Below are 18,569 nucleotides of genomic sequence, written 5' to 3'. Positions count from 1 at the left end.
TTGCAAATAGCAAGACGAGATAAAATCAAGAGGGTCTCATAATGGTGTGAATTCCTCCTTCTTTGCAGTTGAAAACTTAAATGTTTTCTCATCTCATAAACTGATGATGTGTTCCTAGAATACGCTCTCACACTATCATCGGAGTTGGGGCAGACATTGAAACCCCCAATTTTTACTAGTTTCCCCTCAACACTGCCCTATGTTCACCCAACTATGAAGTGGATTGCAATCCAGGTCATTCAAGTGAATGGGGCTGGTTACATTTCCGACCACAGCTGGGTTGCTGGAATCTCTGTTGTATAGGGAAAAATTAAAAGGAGAGACAAGATAGTTGGGGGTCCCAAATATTGGACTCCCACCCAACATAGAGTGATGGCATCTCATATTAATATGCCGTTATGTCATGGAAAAAATCCTTTTAATTTAGAATGATGTCACTTTTCTGTTGTCAGAAAACAGTATGTAGAACACTATTATAATCTATTAAGTCACATGTCCGACAGATAAATTGCTGGCTGTTTCCAAAAGCAACTAGCTGTATTATGTTGTTCTAGCATGTTGTTTAGATTGTTGTTATAGCTTTCCTCAGAGAAGTTTTTCTCCACAATTAGCAAACAAGAGATGCAAGTTACAGAAAATCTGAGTATAGCATAGGCTTGCAGTATAATAATGATAGAGGCCAATTTCTGGTGTAAATAATAGTGTTTCGGTCCATTGGAGGTCATGCCTTTTCTGCTAAATGCTCACCACTTTTCTTGTCATTCTTAATGGGATAACCAAGAATCAGCAAAAAGTCTCATATTTTAGCCCAAGTGTAGAGTTGGCCAAAAGTTTCAACTTTTTTTACACCAGAAAACTAGAAAAAAAAAAGGTTTATAAATTATCTCCAATATACTAAATAAAGCACCTAATGTTTTAAGCAACTGAAAATGTGAGTAAGAATTCCTGTATCTCGTCCTTAAAATTGAATACGCAGAGCATAAAATGGAGAGGTGGCTTAATTATGTGAACAGGCCTTAGTTGTGCCCAAAGTTAAAGGGGGTATTCTCAAGGTATTAAATTGCTTTAATTAGACCAAATCAAAATAAGCTAATTTGAAAATGACTTGCTTTTTCTATCTGCTGTTATTCTTTTGCAATGACAGTTTTTTATCTTCTATAGTATTCAGCTCATTTCCATAGAGCTCAGCCATTAGTGACTGCCCAGAGCCTGGCTGAGAGTGCGCAGTAGTTAACTTCCAGGAGAGAGGTTAACTCCCAGTATCCCAGTCATCTCTCCTAAGCACATTGATTTCTATACAGCAGTTAGCTGCTCACCTCCTTCTCCCACCCACTCAGCTCCTGACAAACTGCTGTTATATATCTTACAAAATTATCAGCCTGCATCTTTCAGAACAAATCTCTTAATTACAGCTCTCTGCTATTTCTGTCAGGAGCTATGTGGTTGTTGAAATGCCCTGTTAAATGCAGTAATAACAGTGTAGACTCCAGAACCAGCCACTGATAGCTGTATGTTTTACAGCAAAACTTGTGCTGAGCTTTATAGTTCTACTAATAATACAGCTCTATTACTCACCAAAACTGTCACTCTAGGAAGAGACCTGCCAGAAAACAGAAAGTGAGGAGACCGTAAGGAAAGCGCAAAGCTCTGTGCTGCTCAAGAAACAACTTGAGAATATCCCTTTAAGTTTTAGACTCATTGAAATAACGTTGCCATTCATAAATAGGTCTGGTCTCTTTTACAGAATGTTTGGCTATGTTTTAGGTTGGCACCCGCTGTTACTGTCATCAATGAGCTAACCAGTGCAAAGAGTCTTACAGGAAAGTCCTAACAGCTTGTAGGTGGTCCTGGAACATTCCTTGGTGACTCAAAGGGTCCAACATTTAAATTTATTTGCATAATTGAATGTTACACTTTTTAAACAAAAGACCATGCTGTTATTTCTGTTTTAAATGACTTTTCACGTGTTGTTGCACATGCTAAGCAATGCATAAATAAAGTATTATTTGCAAGCAAAATAATGTGACTTGTTTGCTGTTATCACTAATCTCTGCTAAAATGGACTGCATATACTTTATGTCATGGAGATATGGAATGTGGTGGCCTCCTAAAGGGATCATGTGTGATTAGCTGAATGAACTTGAATCCCTCCCATGAGAATGTTTTAAGCATTCTTTTAATACAGTGGTCTGGCCACACATGACTTAATAAGCAAATTGCCAAAACATTTGCAAATAATTTAATAAAATATTGCTGTAGAATTAGAAACTGTGCATCACACAGCTGTCTATCGTTTCTTTCTATCTACAAAAACAACTCTAGGATTTCTTATAAGAATATTTTAGCGTATGCAGAGTCCTGCTGTATCCTTTTGGTTGTATATTATGCAGAGATAGCAGCTTGCACCTGTTCACACTTGCTTTATTCTATCTATCTATCTATCTATCTATCTATCTATCTATCTATCTATCTATCTATCTGAAAACCATTTGTGGCATAACAAAATACATAATGTATAATTATGCTGGTGACCTCCCATAAATTAGACATGTCACAATGATCTTCCATATGAATCGTTGTTATTATCATAGTCATTATTTTTTCCATTCCAACTACAGTATATTTCAGCCCCAGTTTGTTCCAGTTAATAGTTAAAGATTTTTAATTTTTAAAGTGAAGCTTCAAAAAGAGTAACACTAACCCTTCAACACCTAAGCCTGTTTTCATCTTCATGACCAGGCCAAATTTTTCAAGGGTAACAGGATAAAATGGACCACAAAATTTGTTGAGCAATTTCTCCTGAGTACGTTGATACCCCATATGTGGGGGAAAACTATTGTTTTGGAGCACAGCAGGGCTCGGAAGAGAAGGAGCACCATTTGACTTCTTGAGCGCAAAATTGGCTGTGAAAATAAAAAAAATCACATTTTTTCCACAAATATGTCAATTTAGCCCCACATTTTTGAATTTCACAAGGGTAACAGGAGAAAATGGACCTCAAAAATTATTGCACAACTTTTCCTGAGTACCCTGATACCCAATATGTGGAAAAACTCCTGTTTGGGCACACGGCAGGTCTTGGAAGGGAAGAAGCACCGTTTGACTTTTTGAATGCAAAATTGGCTGAAATCGAGAGAGGACTCCATGTCGCGTTTGGAGAGACCCTGACAGGTCTAAACAGTGGAAATCCCCCACAAGTGACCCCATTTTAGAAACTAGACCCATCAAGGAATGTATCTAGATGTGTGATGAGCACCTTGAACCTCCTGGTGCTTCACAAAAGTTTATAACGTATAGCTGTAAAAATAAAAATATAAAATTTTTCCAACAAAAATGTTCTTTTGGCCCCAAAGTTTTTATTTAAACAAGGGTAACAGGAGAAAATGGGCCCCAAAATATTTGAGCAATTTCTCCTGAGTTCGCCAATACCCCATATGTGGGGAAAACTACTATTTTGGTGCATGGTTGGGCTCTGAAAGGAAGGAGTGATGTTTTGGAACACAGACATGGTGAACACCTTGAACCTACAGGTGCTTCACAGAATTTTACAATCTATGAAAATGAAAAAAAAATATTTTTCCCACAAAAATGTTTTTAGCCCCAACTTTTTAAATTTTCACAAGAATAGCAGGAAAAAATAGACCCCAAAATCTGTTGTAAAATTTCTCCTGAGTTCACCGATACCCCATATGTGGTCGAAAACTACTTTTGAGGTAAAGTGCAAAGCTCAGAAGGGAAGAAGTGCCATATTGGAATTTAGATTTTGCTGGAATGGTTTGAGGGTGCCATGTCACATTGGCAGAGCCCCTGAGGTGTCAGAACAGCAGACCCCCCCATAAGAGACCCCATTTTACAAACTACACCTCTCAATTATTTAATCTAGGGGTGCAGTGAGCATATTGACATCACAGGTGGATCACAGAATTGAAAAAAAATTTACTTTTTACCACCAAAATTTTGTTTTAGCCCCAGATTTTACATTTTGACACAAGGAAATGGGTAACATGGCACCAAAATTTGTCACTCAATTTTTGATGAACGTGGAAATACCCCATATGTGGCTGTGCAGTACTGCTTAGCCATACGGCGAGACTCAGGAGGGACGGAGCACTATTTGCCTCCTGGAGCGCAAATTTTCCTAGAATAGTTTGTGGACTCCATATACAGAGCCCCTAAGTGCTAGAAGAGCAGAATCCCCCCTCAGGTGACCCCATCTTGGAAATTATACCCCTTTGGGAATTTATCTACAGGTGTATTGACTATTTTGATTCCATGGGTATTTTCCAGAAAGAAACAGCAGTGGATGTTGCTGAGTGAAAATTGTAAACTGTTCCAGTACTTTGTAGTCACCAGTACGTTGCAGTGCCCATACATTGTGCCCAGTTCGTGCTTCTGGAGACACACACCCCATAAATTAGATGGGCTCTCATCGCTACGGAAATGCCAAACATGTGGATGTTAAATGTGGTTTAGGCACACTAGGGCTCAGAAAAGAGAGGGGATTTGGATTTGGGAGCACAGAATTTGCTGAATTTCTTTTGGGGAGAGAGGAGCCATTTAGCTTTTCCAGAGGCTTTGTACGACCAGTAACTTGAAAGACTCCATCTGCCTCAATATTCTGCCAGGGCTTCCGTCTGAATCACGTATTTCAGAGATTTACACGGAAACCCCAGTGTACGCGCACAGCTTAGTGCGCAGAATAAATGAGAGCCAAGCCTTACTGTGATCTTTGGGAGGCAGAATGAATGAATCAATAGCAGGTGAAGAATTGGTTTTATTTATTTTTTTATGCTGTTGTTTGTGCAGTATATGACATTAGATGACTTTATTCTACGTGTTGGTGCGGTTACAGAAATATCAGATTTATATAGTTTTTCTCTGTTTAGCTGCTGTCACACTAAAAAACACTTTTTATTGCACATTGTCATATTTTGAAAGCTATAATTTTTCCATATTTCGGCCAAGTCACCTAAGGATGAGGAACTACCAGCAAGCAAAAAAGAAAAGAGTACCCAGAAACACCCAGAAGCGACAAGAAAAAGGACAGCCAAGAAGGGAAGAAGAGTGGTGGTGGTGGGAGACTCACTACTGAGAGGAACAGAAGCAGCTATCTGCAGACCGGACATAACAGCAAGAGAAGTATGCTGCCTCCCAGGGGCGAAGATCAAGGATGTTACCGATAGGATACCGAAGCTCATCAGTTCCAAGGATGTCCACCCATTTCTTCTGATACATGTTGGCACCAATGACACGGCAAAGAAGGACCTACCGACAATCTGCAAGGACTTTGAAGCATTGGGGAAGAAAGTAAAAGAACTGGATGCGCAGGTAGTTTTTTCTTCTATCCTTCCAGTAGACGGGCATGGCGTCAGGAGATGGAACAGGATCCTTGATGTGAACAACTGGCTGAGACGATGGTGCAGACAACAAAGATTTGGATTCCTGGACCACGGTGTGAATTACCTCTATGACGGACTCCTTGCCAGAGACGGACTACACCTCAACAAACCCGGGAAACACACATTCGCCAGGAGACTCGCAACACTCATCAGGAGGGCGTTAAACTAGAAGAAGAGGGGATGGGAAGAAAAACGCCGGACACGAACATGCAACCAGAGAACATACTAATGAAAGATATGAAGTGCGACAAAGAAGGGCCAAGACAAGATACTTGGAAGGGAGGTAAGAACATTTCTAATACAATCCACAGGGAGAAGATTAGAACAAAACAAAATCGTGTAAACTGCGTGCTAGCAAATGCCAGGAGCCTGACAAACAAGATGGATGAACTGGAAGCAGAAATATCTACAGGTAACTATGACATAGTGGGAATAACCGAGACATGGTTAGATGAAAGCTATGACTGGGCAGTTAACTTACAGGGTTACAGTCTGTTTAGAAGGGATCGAAGAAGTCGGAAAGGGGGTGGAGTCTATATATATGTAAAGACGTGTCTAAAGCCTACAATACGGGAGGATGTATGGGAGGGAAATGAGGAGGTCGAGTCCTTATGGGTGGAGATACATGGGGCAAAAAACAATAATAAAATTATCATAGGAGTCTGTTATAAACCACCAAATATAGCAGAAGCCACGGAAAGTCTATTAATGAGACAAATAGATGAAGTAGCAAAAAATAACGAGGTGATTATTATGGGGGACTTCAACTACCCCGATATAGACTGGGAAACCGAAAGCTATAGATCTCAGAAAGGAAACAGGTTTCTGTCAATTATCAAAGACAATTATTTGTCACAACTTGTGCAGGAACCAACTAGAGGGACGGCCCTTTTAGACTTAATATTAACTAACAGGCCAGATAGAATAACTGAGGTGCAGGTGGGGGGGCACCTGGGAAATAGTGACCACAACATTATACAATTCCACATGTGCTTCAGTAGGGTGCCCAGCAAGGGAGTCACAAAAACACTGAACTTCAGGAGGGCAAAGTTTGATCAGCTAAGAGATGCCCTTCACCTTATAGACTGGGATAGTATCTTTAGTAATAGGAGCACGGATAGAAAATGGGAAATTTTCAAAACAGTCCTACATAGTCACTGTGGAAGGTACATACCTTATGGGAATAAAAGGGCTAGGAATAGGAGGAAGCCAATGTGGCTAAATAAGGAAGTCAAGAGGGCAATGAAAAACAAAATAAGGGCTTTCGGTAAACTTAAACAAGAAGGCAGCGAGGAAGCGCTAATATCTTATAGGGAAAAAAACAAAACCTGTAAGAAACAAATAAGAATAGCAAAAGAGGAGACAGAGAGACTAATTGCCAAGGAAAGTAAAACGAATCCCAAACTGTTCTTTATATAAACAGTAAAAGGATTAAAACTGATGGAGTTGGCCCATTGAAGAATAACCTGGGTAAAATCATAGAGGGCGATGAGGGTAAAGCAAACCTACTCAATAGCTTCTTCTCCACTGTTTTCACAAAAGAAAACAATTTATCGGAGGAAATGCAGAGTGATAAAGTAAACCCTCCGCTAAATATCACCCACCTAACCCAGGAGGAAGTTCAGAAACGCCTAAATAATATCAAAATAGACAAGTCACCAGGCCCAGATGGCATACACCCCCGGGTACTAAAAGAATTAAGTAATGTGATAGACAGACCGCTGTATCTTATATTCAAGCACTCTTTATGGACAGGGACTGTCCCATTAGACTGGCGCCAAGCAAATGTGGTACCAATATTCAAAAAGGGGTCTAAAAGTGACCCTGGGAACTATAGACCAGTCAGCTTAACGTCTGTTGTGGGTAAATTGTTTGAAGGATTTCTTAGAGATGCTATTGTAGAATATCTTAATGATAATAACTGTCTAACTCCATATCAACATGGATTCATGAGGGATCACTCCTGCCAAACAAACCTGATCGCCTTCTACGAGGAGGTGAGCTCACAGCTGGACCGGGGAGAGTCAGTGGATGTTGTATACCTTGACTTCTCCAAAGCGTTTGATACCGTGCCACACAAAAGGTTGGTATATAAAATGAGAATGCTTGGTCTGGGGGATAATGTGTGCAAGTGGGTAAGTAGCTGGCTGAGTGATAGAAAGCAGAGGGTGGTTATCAATGGAGTAAGCTCAGGGTGTGTCAGGGTTACTAGCGGGGTGCCTCAAGGGTCTGTCTTGGGCCCTATATTATTTAATATATTTATTAATGATCTAGTGGAAGGGTTGCATAGTAAAATAGCAATATTTGCAGATGATACTAAACTTTATAAAGTAGTTAATACAGATGAGGATAGGGCACAGCTGCAGGAAGATTTAGATAAATTGGGGAGTTGGGCCAAAAAGTGGCAAATGGGGTTCAATGCCGATAAATGTAATGTCATGCACATGGGAAAGAAAAACAGCAGTCACCCATACATATTAAATGGGAAACCGTTGGGGAAATCTGACATGGAGAAGGACCTGGGCGTCTTGGTTAATAGCAAATTAAATTGGAGTGCCCAGTGTCAGGCAGCAGCTGCGAAGGCAAATAGAGTCATGGCATGCATCAGAAGAGGAATAGGGGCATATGATGAGAACATTGTTCTTCCTTTGTATAAAGCGCTGGTAAGGCCGCACTTAGAATATTGTGCACAGTTCTGGGCTCCGGTGCTCAGGAAAGACATATTGGAGCTAGAGAGGGTACAAAGGAGGGCGACTAAGGTAATAAAGGGAATGGAGGGACTAGAATACCCAGAGAGGTTGTCAAAATTAGGCCTATTTACGTTGGAAAAGAGAAGGCTTAGGGAAGACCTCATAAACATGTATAAATACATCAGGGGGCAGTACAGAGATCTCTCCCATGACCTGTTTATACCAAGGATGGTGACAAAGACGAGGGGGCACACTATGCGTCTGGAGGAAAGGAAGTTCCTACACCAGCATAGAAGGGGATTCTTTACGGTCAGAGCCGTGAGACTCTGGAACTCTCTGGGAGAGGAAGTGGTGATGTCCACCTCACTTAATGAGTTCAAGAGAGGCCTGGACGCCTTTCTTGAGAACAATAAAATTACATCTTATGCTTAGTTAATTAATCCAGGGATTTAATCTGACTGCCAGATTGGTGTCGGGAAGTGAATTTTTCCTCAATGATGTAAATTGGCCTATACCGCATGGTTTTTTTTTGCCTTCCCCTGGATCAACGCTGCGGAATAGCTGCAGTGCACAAGAAATAGGCTGAACTGGATGGATGCTTGTCTTTTTTCGGCCTTATAAACTATGTAACTGTGTAACTATGTAAGTCATGTGAGGGCTTGTTTTTTTGGGCTGAGTTGACGTTTTTATTGGTACCATTTGAGGCACATAGGTTTTTTTTTATCAATTTCTATTGCAATTTTTGGGAGGCAGATTGAACAGAAACTAGCAATTCAGGAACTGTTTTTTTTGTTTTTTTTTATGCCTTTCAGCTTTATTCTTCGGGTTAGTATGATTACAGCGATACCACATTTATATAGTTTTTTTATGTTTCATCGCTTTTGCACAATAAAAACAATTTTATAAAAAAATAATTATTTTTCCATTGCTGTATTCTGAGAGTTATAACTTTTTTATTTTTCCACTAATGGAGATGTGTAGGGGCTTGTTTTTTGTGGGTCAAGATGGTGTTTTCAGCGATACCATTTTTATTTTCATTTGTCTTTTTGATTGTATTTTATTCCACTTTTTGTTCGGCAGTATGATGAAAAAGCATAGTTTTTTTACCCCGTTTTTTATTTTGATGGTGTTCAATGAAGGGGTTAACTAGTGTGACAGTTTTATGCAGCATGTCGCTCTGGACACAGCGATATCAAACGTGTACCTTTTTTTTACATAAAAATACTAAGTTATGAGTACAATATATTTATTTTTTTATTATTCTTTTGTGATTTTTTTGAAAAATATTTATACAATTTTTTTAAACTTTTTTACTTAGTCCCTCTATGGTGCTTTCACCTTCAGCAGTCTGATCGCTGTTATAAACCATTGCAATGCACAAGCATTGCAATGCTTTATAATTGTCAGGGTTGCCTTAGACCATGCACTGCGCAGGGTCTAACGGGCTTGCTGTAGCCTGGTGACCCAGATTTCGTCACCGTGGCAATGATCGGGCAACCGCGATGACGTTGCGGAGGCGCCAATCGGAGGGCAGAGGGTGCCCCCTCCCTCTCCCTGCCTTCTAAATGCTACAATCAATATTGACAGCAGCATTTAAGGGGTTAAAATGCATGACCGAGTACGGCCAGTACGGTTTTCTAACCGTATTTACCTGGTTCCACCTTCTGCAACGCTACACCTTACCTCCAAGAATAAAAACACTTCAATACAGGATTCTTTGGATAAATTTGGCCACAGCGGCCATTTTATTAACAAACAAACATTAACATATTAACAATAATAATAATAATAATACCAGATAAATTAAGAGGGGAGGGTTCTTGGAGCTAATAGATCTGGCTTTTATAACACGAAAGAAATCCAACCGTCATCTTACCCTCAGCCGTGCACAACCAGCTCGAGGGCACCATACTTCCACAATACGTGAAAGATTAATCACCTCAGAGCTCCCAGGGTAAAAACCCCATCCAAAGCCCTGACCAAAAATTGCCAGACCACCCCCCATGTAACTTCAAATTACCCGGAATTCTCGCAAATTCCTTGTATCAACAAATCCGCACCAACTCCAAGAACCCCACCCCCCGCCAACCACGCACAGCCCTGACACCTCAGGCTCATGAGTGCCCCAACCCCAACAATGCCCTTTCGATCCCATCCCGTATTGCCAAAGCCCAGAGATCAATTCCGATGGCATTCAAATGAACACCATCCGCCATCCAAAAATTCCCCGTTCCGGACTCTTAATCTAAATGTCTAATACTTACACCTCCATTCTATGACCCTATTTAACTTCACCCTCACTCTATTGATCCCTTTTAAACATCTCGCCGCCCTCCACTTCAGCAACCGTCAGCAACCCTGGAAAAGTCGTCCATAACCTCAAAAGATCTAACCGAATGTGGCGAATTAACTCCCTAACGGGCCTTGTTCCCAAATCGTTCCCACCTATGTGAACCACCAAGATATCAGGTGCTCTATCCAACCGGGCCCCATTGTGGAATTCGGACAAAAACCGACTCCACACCATCCCCCTAAAACCCAGCCAGCGGACAACAATCTGCTCCCTACCAAAACCCAGTTGCCTACTGTCCGGCCTTATATCGGCCCGCAGTACCCCCCAATGCACGAACGAATGTCCGAAAATCCAGGTTAACAATGGACCAGCACCTAAAATGATTAGCGGAAAAAATATTAACCAACTTGACGAACTACTTTTGCCATTGCCTTATCATAATTAATACCTCACATACGTAAGATAGCGGTCAGAATTCCACCTGCCGATGCGCTTTATCACCTCAGCACCCAAACCGCACCTATCTGCCTCTGACGCTGCGCCAATCCTAAATGAATGTGAGCCATATCATTCGGGGCTAAGTCCCAACTTGAGAATCCCTTTTTTAAGTACTGCAGTAAACTGAAAAAGGGACAAAAACGTTCCGTCTTCATGGCATAGAAGAGGGCCAACTCTACCCGACCATACTTGCCAATATTCTTCCAAACATCTCCTTGGGCACATCATTGCCCCGTCCACCTTGCCCAACACCGCACGCCTGCCTTTTCCAGCTTGATCCGTCTTAGAGTGTCTTAACCAAAAATCAATGCCCGCAACCCAATATCCCACATCCTCGGCCCGAAGTCCCCCCATCCTGCTTTTACTTGGAGCCACCAACTCCCCAACTCGCATTGCACCAAAGAAAGCTAACAAAAAAGCCAGCCTAAACAATGCCAACTCAAAACTGGAACTACAAATCGTCCTTAGTACTGCACCCAAACCCTCTAACATAGTAAACGACACAGGTCTCCGTTTGTCCGGCATGTGTCTGCTCCTCCTGAAACCCTTTAAAGCTTGCCTGACTAAAAAAGATTTTGTAGCGTCCCCTACTCCCAAGCATTCAATTCAAGACACCTGAGCACTAGTTCCCTGAGCAGCTTAATGACCGGAGGGGATGAGGCCGACAAACTGTTAATCACCGTCACCACTGCCATATTGTCACAATGAAAGCGTATTCTTGTATTAAAGAAAAATTCCCCCCAAATAGAAACCGCCACCACTATTGGGAACAACTCCAACAAGGCCAAGTTTTTTGTGTAACCCAACTGTTTCACGATATTGGCCACGCTCCAACACTCCACCTCCCCTTACAGTAAGCTCCGAAACATGCATCGCTGGCTGCATCCATATGGATTTTGCAATCAAAACTGTCAACGAAATCCTGCTGAATTAACGACCTCCCATTGTAATTCTCCAAAAAACGTTTCCACACTTCCAAGTCATCTCTGTGGTCCCCATTCAACTGAATGAAATGATGTGGTGCCCTCACACCAGCAGTCGCCCTGGACAACCTGCGACAAAAAATCCTGCCCATAGGCATAATTCTGCAAGCGAAATTCAACCTCCCAAACAGGGATTGCAACTCCTTCAACGTTACCTTACGCAAGCTCCACACCCTGTCCACCTCCTGCCTCAACATGAGCAATTTATCCTCCGGTAAACAACATTCCATCTTTTCTGAATCAATCAGAATACCTAAGAAACTCAACACAGTGCAAGGCCCTTCTGTTTTCTGTTCAGCCAGCGGAACGCCAAAACGCTTAGCCACCCAAAACATAGATGCTAACAAGTTCCCACAAACTAATGATTTTGGAGGACCTATAAACAAAAAATCATCCAAATAATGAATGACCGACTGTACACCTGCAAAGTCCTGTACCGCCCAATCCAAGAAAGTGCTAAAAGTTTCAAACAACGAACAAGAAATTACACAACCCATGGGCAAACATCTATCTTGGTAGTACTCCTCGCCCCCAAAACACCCTAACAACGGAATGCTATCCGGGTGCACTAGAAGCAATCTGAATGTCGACTCAATGTCGGTCTTAGCCAACAATGACCCAGGCCCATACCTGTGCACCCATGTTACTGCCGCATCAAATGATGTATACTCCACCGAACATAGTTCCTGATCAATACCATCATTCACCGAAAGCCCTTTTGGATATGACAAGTGCTGGATCAGGCGAAATTTATTCGGTTCCTTCTTTGGCACAACTCCCAAAGGAGAAATAATCACACCCTCACCCGGCAAACGCCAAAAAGGACCAGCCAAACGGCCCAACTCCACCTTTTTAGACAACTTTGCACTGACCACGTCCGGATGCAACTGGGTCGACCTCAAATTTTTAAGTGAAAAAGGGAACTTTATGTGCGGGTGGAGGAATCCTAAAACCTTCTAAAAAACCGTAACTAATAACATCCGCTTTTTCCCGATCTGGATATCTACATAGAAAGGGGGCCATCCTGGGAAGTTTCACTGGAGTCTCCACCTTGACCGGGACCCACTGAAGGCTTCCCTTTTCCTTTCTTAAAACATTTAGAGGCCCTGTGGGAACTCCCGTTACAATGGGAACACACGTGTTTGAACTTACAACTGTTCCCGTACTTGCATTGACCATCATTAAACTGCCAACATGTTCCCAATTTTTCTTTTCCACCCTGTGCCCCTGCGTTACCCCCCCCCTGTGTCCAGATGATTGACTACTGCTGCCTCCGCTCCCGTGAAAGGACTGCCCGTACCTGGCCGGAGCCATTACCTTTAGCCACAACCCTATGTCCTTCAGATCCCACTTAATTTCTGGCCTCACCGCCTTCCTCTGCCTGAACTGCTCGTCGTAATGTAGCCATGTCTACCCCCCGTATGTATGGTGGGCCTCCCCTATAGAATCCAAATAACAAAATAAACTGGAGCAATTTTCCGGAAACTTTTCCCTGATAACGCTAGCCAATATTGCAAACGCTTGCAACAAATTTACAAACGTCTGGGGAATCAAACGCCACCTCCGCTTTTCTTCCTCCTCCTTCTTGCTATCGTCCTTCTTTCCCTTATTTAAATTGAACTATTCCAAGGGGAGGAGGGAGAAGATTTCGACATACACATCCCGCCAAATTTTTTCCCTTACCTCTTTTTTTAAATGTGCCCCCAAAGGCCCCTCAAAACACACGTACACCTCACCCCTTGCCCTACAATCAAGCTTTACCGTATCGCCTTTTTCTTTTTCGGTCAGCACCGATACCAAAACCCCAGATGACACCTCCTCGCTAGCAACCATTGACCTGACCCCTTCAGGCCCAGCCCGCTGCGCCGCCTGCAAACACAACCAAGCTCTCACGGGCGAGACTCCCGTCTCGCCTGCTGTCCCACCTTCTAACCTCAACAAGACTTGCGACATAGTGCGTAAAATATCACTAAGCCCCAGTACCTGTGCCCCACTAGGCCCACCCACATTCCTCACATCGTTCCTCACTAATTGACTACTCGCTACCCCTTGCGATACAGCCCCTGCGGGCAACAAACCAGACATATAATCATACTCACGTAGCTGCACAGGTGCTGTGTCCCTGGGCCGTGGGGTACTCAGCTGCCGGGCCTCATGTTGCTGGGGGATATCACGGTAGCTGGCTCGGTCCGTGACCCAGGGCAGTCAGTAAAAGGGGGAATAGTTTATAGGGGATTTGGGAAAGTGTTCGTAACGCCACCTGTAGATTGCGGCTAAAGGGTGCCGCCACTGCGAAGCAGTCCTCTGGAGCTGGTGTTACGGCAGCAGGGATGGTGTGGCTCTCCACAGGTAGAGCTAGCTCCAGGGCAGCGTGGGGGTAATGGATGGTGGTGCCGGGGGGAGACGTCAGGACGGACACTCACACGGGGGTAAGCTTCAGTACCTTTACTGGTGATGGTGCAGGCATGGTCCAGGGTACTCCAGACGAAGGGCGCACTTTTGTACTCTCCCCAGTGAGCGGGTATAGGGCCTCCTGATCCGTGGCTTTCCTCGCTAAGCTTCTGACCTGCCTGGAGCTAGGCCTAGCTTGGTTACTCTCTCTCTTTGCACCTGCTGACCTGGTGGTAGGGCCTTCTTTTGGAGATCACTCTCCCTGGACGCTGGGGCCTCCGTGACTCCTAGCCCTGGTACTGTAATCAGCGTTTGGTGAACCTGGGACTTGTAGTCCTCCAGGGGTTCCAGTGGTTCCTACTTGGTGTAAAGGGTCCCTGTAGGCGCGGACCCGGTGTCCGGTGTATATATATCGGGGTGAGCCTTGTATGCTCCTCTGCCCCCTCGCTACTTCTTCCTTCTCCTCTCGCCTTCGGCCACTCAGGGCCCTCACTAGGCCTTCACACGTGCTGTAGGCCTCGGCTCGCCTAAGCACAGCAGCCAGCTTGCTGCCTCTTCGCTGCTCTCTGAGCGTCAGCACGCTCTCAGACTCTCTCTGTCAGTCTGACTGAACACTAAACTGAAACTCAAACTGAGCTGCCTGGCTCCACTCTCCCTATATATATCCCTAATGGGCTCACTCTGCTGGTCTGAGGTGGTAGGGTGGAGGTGTGTGAATGTGTGAGGGCCTCTTGTGGAGAAGTCCATCCATGCACCCTTCTGGGTTCTGTGGCACCAATGCGCAGCAGGGCGCTACATCCCCGCCAGCCGACAATCCTGAGTCCTGCCGATCCCGTGAGTTGTCGGTTCCTTGTTCGAAATCCGATCCTTCCGATTGGCGGCCATGCTCCAGGCCTGCGCCCCTGGCCTCCTCGTCACCGGAGGGGACCTGAGCGCCTGCCACAGCTGCTGGTGCTCCCACGCCTGGAGTTTGCCTCCCGCTTGTCCTCACTCTGCTCCGCTTCGTAGGCCTGTGACGCCGATCGCCCCCACATGCGGATCGACCGGCCCGGCCCGTGCTGGATGGGATGTGCCTGCCAGGCAGCTCCACTCTGCAGCCTGCCACGGACTGAAGAGCTGCGCCTGTCAGGGCTGCTCCTCCCTGCTGCTGCCTGCCCTCCGATCGCTGCCGTATGTTGAGGCTCCCGCTCCGTCTGGCAGGTACCCCGACAGGAGCATCGCCAGGGATACCTGCCGTTCCGGATGTCCGTCCCGCCGGCTCCACTGCTGCGCACCTCCGGTCGCCAATGTTCCGCCGTGTGCAGGCAGATCCACCTGATGCAGGGATGTCCCTGCTAAGCGCTGCATTGACTTCCAGTCCGGGCAGCGCTGCTGACGCCGGCCGCACTTCCTGTGCGGCCCGCACTTCCTGTGCAGCCTGTGCTTCAGCGCCGGTCCCCGCTCTCCACCTTCCAGGGCCCGCAGGCCGGCTGTGCGGATTCCTGCCAGTGCGACCACTGCGGGGTGGCACCGCACTGTGCTGCTCACCACCCGCAGGGTCCCGTGAGGGGCTCCTCAGCCACAGCCTGCTGCCCGCAAATACATCAGGCGACAGCCTCTCCGGAGGCCGCGATCTTCTGGATCTCCTGCTGGGTCTCGGTGCCTCTTCCTCCGCACGTGCTGCCCCCAGCAAGGATGACAGCTGGGACGCCAGCCAGCCTGGATCTCTATAACGGGCCGAGTCCCGCAGCTGGGCCACCAATGCTTCCACGGACTCCACAGAGGTAGGGATTTGGGACATATGGGGTCTTCTTTGTCCGAGTCCTACAGAAGAATGGCCCTTCCCACACTATTCCCCATAGCCACCCCTCAATCCCTATAGTGCCCGCCCCCATACTTCCATACCCAATCCTAAACCCCCGCATCTTCCAAACTCAAATCCTCCCGGCCAATCCCAGTCATAGCTACGCCCAACTCCAGCCCCCTCCTGGAGCAGTGGAGGCACCACTCCTGGCAGTGAGAGCCGGGAGTCAGCTATGATGTTAGCTCAACACATCAAGCATTCTGTGCTTGCAAAATCGGCAGAACTCATTCCCAACCAGGACATACTGGGTACGTCCAAGGTCGTGAAGGGGTTAAAGAAGCCTTCTCATGAATATTTTTTGACTAAATCTGTGTATATGTGCATGTAGTGTAGTGTGAGTGTACTAATATACACACCTATCCCCGCCTTACCTAGTATCCGCCATTCTGCTCCTATTCTCAGTGACATCACCACTTTTCAGACTATTCCGCTCACGCTATGCTCTACACGTGATCTGGGAGTCTTTTCACAGTGAAAGCTAATGGAGTCTCATTCTGACACCTCTTAGGCTTCTATTGTAAAACTCACTTCTCAGTCACGCAGAGCGTAGTGTGAACCAGAGAGTCTGAAGAGCTGTGACATCACTAAGAGGAGGCGCTGGATCCCAGAGAAGGTGGCGGTAGGTGTGTATATTATTACATTCACACTAGACTACATGCACATATACACACGTTTAGCAAAATAAAGTCTTCATGGGAAGGCTTCTTTAAGGTTAGAGCTACATGCCGACTTTGGCTGCAACACCTGTTCTGCAGTCAAAGTTCACTATGTGTTGCTGCTACATTGCAGTGCAAAACAAGTGAATGGGGTCACACTGTCACCCTGTGGATATTGCATCTGTGACAAGCAAGTCACAAAAATTAGATTTTTTTGCAACTTGTTTGTCATCTCAATATCTTCAGAGTGGCAATACGACCCCATTCCTTGCATTGAACTACAATATACTGGCGAGTTAGTCAACTTTGGTTGCATGACAGGAGTCAAGGCCAAAAGTGCTATGTATCCATAGCCTAAAGATTACAAAAAAGATCCAGAGGTAGTAAAAGTAATTCCTCTGAGGGAGATGACAACTGTCTTACTATAAAGGGGTAAAAAGTAATCTTTGTCCCTAAATATAACTATAAGAATAGATTCCTGAACTCAACAACCCATCATAAGCAAACTTATGCAGTATTTCCAAACGATAGAAGAAAGTGGCAGCAGCTTTCGTCATTACATTCTCAGTCGTTATTAATGTTTCAATGCAAACTCCAAGGGCATAAGATAAAAGAAGTCCACATAAACTCATGCAGTGTGTTATGTAAAATAAAATAATGTATAATACTTTGAATTCCAAGACATAACATCCACTCTGTGTAGAGGAAGTGGTTTTTTTTATAGTTTTTAGTTATTGGCAAGGCCATAAGACTTTAAAACTCTGCAAATAGGTGTTGTAAACTGCAAAAGCGTACTACTTTAACAGTGTAAAAAAAATGTTGGATCCTTTCTGCTACATTTTATATTGGTTTCTGTGTTAGCCGTTATATGACACTGGTATATTACAGTGCTGTCTGACCTCTACGTTTTTTGGAATCCTAGTATCACATCCAATCTTATAAGTGGTGTTACTTCCTTATCGTTCTGTTTATATGCAAACACATGAAGTAATGACCAGTAATATGCTGAATATAACACTATATAGTGATACACTGACTGCCCATGGATAGTATAATTATGCATACAATTAAAGAGGTATTTTCAAGTTGTCTCTTGAGCAGCACACAGTTCAAGTGCTTCTATAACACATTCAGCCATCAGTGGTTTGTTCTGAGTCTACACTGCTAATCCTGCACTTACACAGGACATGTGAACAAGTACATAGGTCCAACAGCATTAGCAGTTAGGCTGTGAAAGCTGATTTTATAATTGTATCTCTTCAGAAGATGAGAGGGAGGTGAAAGGAGGTGAGCAGCTTACTGCTGTATGGAAATCAATGGGCTGTAGAGACGTGGCTGGGATGTTAAGAGCTAACCTCTCTCCTGGAATGTAAGTACTGCATACTCTCTGCTTGGGTCTGGAGGCCAAGCTAAGTGGAAATGAGCCAAATGCTATAAAAGATAAGAAGTCATTGTCAGAGAATGACAGTAAACGGAAAAAAAGCTTATTTTGAAGATGTCTAACTAATTAAAGCAATCTAATAAGTTAGGAATACCTCTTTAAGCTATGTTTTTTATATTGCCATGAGAGTTAAAATATGATACTTTTTATTGATGCCTTGTGTTTTTCATTAGCAAATATTACATTGCAGTCATGAAAGTCATTGAATGTAAGGTACCATGACCTGGACATTAATTTACTAACTATTGCGTTTGCCTATGAGAATTCCACATATGAGTGAACTGAACGAAGAAGCAAGAATGAGCTCCCAAAACTGGAAAAGAGCCACATTAGGCAGAAAGGAGAACTGCTTGTGAAACTTACGAACCTTAAAGA

The sequence above is a fragment of the Phyllobates terribilis genome, unplaced genomic scaffold, assembly GCF_046119375.1.
Source record: "Phyllobates terribilis strain yellow unplaced genomic scaffold, ASM4611937v1 Scaffold_11__3_contigs__length_659146591, whole genome shotgun sequence".
Classification (NCBI taxonomy): Eukaryota; Metazoa; Chordata; class Amphibia; order Anura; family Dendrobatidae; genus Phyllobates; species Phyllobates terribilis.
Note: the sequence above shows the minus strand (reverse complement) of the source record.